The 2,500-nt window shown below is 50.7% G+C and overlaps 1 long non-coding RNA gene and 1 pseudogene across 1 annotated transcript; both read left to right on the forward strand.

Annotated features, from left to right (window-relative positions):
* Positions 1-283: 283 nt before the first annotated feature.
* Positions 284-886, forward strand: LOC143526249 (uncharacterized). The gene is made up of 2 exons (XR_013133843.1): positions 284-607; positions 750-886. It is a non-coding gene; the product is annotated as an uncharacterized LOC143526249 (long non-coding RNA).
* A 166-nt stretch (positions 887-1,052) lies between these two features.
* LOC143526127 (uncharacterized) overlaps positions 1,053-2,500 on the forward strand; it is a 13,086-nt pseudogene continuing 11,638 nt past the window's right edge.

The raw sequence follows: 2,500 nt of genomic DNA on the forward strand, positions 1-2,500 counted from the left end.
TGTGTGTGTGTGTATGTGTGTGTGTGTGTGTGTGTGTGTGTGTGTGTGTGTGTGTGTGTGTGCGTGTTGTGTCTGGTTGGTATAGCATGAAGTTTCTAACATCGGCAGCATGCAGCGATCTTCCTTCTTTCACACTAGAACTCTGAAAGAGTGAAGATGCTGCTTGATCACCCCTAGTGGCGTAAGGAAGTAGTGCACTTGCAGACATCAGACCCAGAGCAGTAGCGGAGCTGAGCTGGAGACCCAACTCAGATACGCAGCAGTTCAGACACACATAGGCTGTTTCTCAATTCAGGGGCTGCAGCCCACGAAGTGCGCATTTGTAGGCCGGTTACGTCACTGCGCCGCGACGAGGCTGTCCCAATTCGTGGACTCCTTCTTATGCGGCCGACGAATGTAGCCTTCAAAACCCCGAAAACGAAGGATGCATCTGAGTATCCTTCGCGTCCCACCATATCCCAGGATTCATTGCTCTATGAACAATAAACAGGCGGAGTCTAGTGTACGGGCCGAAGAATTCGTTTTTAAATGTCGGTATTTTTTAAATATGGACATTTATACTGCAATGAGATGCTAAATAACATGCCAGTTATTAATGATATTGCAGGTAAACATGTGCTTTGAGTATTTACTAAACGTTTATCCGTAAAAGTAACGTAAAAGTAACGTTTATAAAAATACATTGAATTTTGTTATGAAGTTATACTTCCCGTCAAACGTGAATACATGTTCAACGCATTTTCTTTTAGGCATTTGTGGGTGATGTGATATTTGTCGGACAGCTCGCTAACACGTATGTAACGTATGAAACGGGGCAGAGCGTGGTCACGCAAACATACGTCTTGCGAAGACTAGACTGTCTCATTTAACAGCCGTGAGATGCAGCCTACCCTGCCTTCGAAGTGTGTGGCCACCGTGGGCTGCGGTCTACGCGGTCTACGTAGGCTGCAGCCCCTGAATTGAGAAACAGCCATAGAGACTTAATCCACCTTCCAGGAAACAACACACCAACTCTGTTCAACACATTCATATTATTCCCTTTTTAATGGAGAATGTGTCCAGAGCAGAGTTGGGCCACTCAGGCAACATTGCCTGGCCAGGACTATGACCACCACAGCAAACACATCTGTGAAGTATGAATATCAATCAATGAATGCAATAAAAAGACAGAGAGACAAAAGTCACATGACCCTCAACATAGCAGCGGCTGGCCAATCGTAGGCAGCGTGCAGCCGGATTCACGGGCCGTCCACTCAGCACAAAGCTTCCACTCCACAGAGGTGAGGGTGAATTATTTAAAAGAACACAGGACGTGTTTGGGGGGGGGGGCACCTGAGCAAGACCCCCAGTACCGCTCCTACACCCCCAGTACCGCTCCAACACCCCCAGTACCGCTCCAACACCCCCAGTACCGCTCCAACACCCCCAGTACCGCTCCAACACCCCCAGTACCGCTCCTACACCCCCAGTACCACTCCAACACCCCCAGTACCGCTCCACCACCCCCAGTACCGCTCCAACACTCCCAGTACCGCTCCTACACCCCCAGTACCGCTCCAACACCCCCAGTACCGCTCCAACACTCCCAGTACCGCTCCTACACCCCCAGTACCGCTCCAATACCCCCAGTACCGCTCCTACACCCCCAGTACCGCTCCTACACCCCCAGTACCGCTCCTACACCCCCAGTACCGCTGCAACACTCCCAGTACCGCTCCAACACCCCCAGTACCGCTCCTACACTCCCAGTACCGCTGCAACACTCCCAGTACCGCTCCAACACCCCCAGTACCGCTCCAACACCCCCAGTACCGCTCCAACACCCCCAGTACCGCTCCTACACTCACAGTTCAATTCCCCAGGAGGGCCAGAGCCCAGCACTGTTTCGTGAAACCCCCACTAAAACTCCACTTTCCCAGTTCCACGTCCAAGTGTATTACCTTAAGCAGGTGTGTTCATGCAGGGAGATGGGACTACCACACCGTACCGCACACAGCTCCACACCTCACGCCTGCACTACACACTTCTCCTCTAGATTCTATGGGATGTGGTCAGCCATAGATTTCACCACAACTCACTTTAATAGTTTCTATAGCATCCCAGTGGACAAAACTATGTCATCCAGAACCCCAAAACGAATCTGTACTTTAAACACCCTGAGCAAACAAACAAACAAACAACAGTGTCTCAAGAGGGACACTAGAGGACGAGGAGGCGGAGACATGGCCGATCAACTCAGCACAGTGGACACTGAACGCTCCGTTATGTGTCTCCTGTAAACAGAGCTAGACCGCAGCTGTCTCCCTTCCTTTCTCTTTCTGTTCATCCATCCCTTTCTCCACCCAGTCTCACCATCTCTTACTCTATCCCTCTTTCCAGTCTTCTACTCATATCTCCATCTCCCCACCTCAATCCCTCTATCCCTGCTGTAACACAAAAACCCAGCACAACACAACACAACACAACACAAGAGACAGAAGGGGAGAGAGAAAGAGGGACA

Source organism: Brachyhypopomus gauderio, chromosome 10 (assembly GCF_052324685.1).
Source record: "Brachyhypopomus gauderio isolate BG-103 chromosome 10, BGAUD_0.2, whole genome shotgun sequence".
NCBI classification, from domain to species: domain Eukaryota; kingdom Metazoa; phylum Chordata; class Actinopteri; order Gymnotiformes; family Hypopomidae; genus Brachyhypopomus; species Brachyhypopomus gauderio.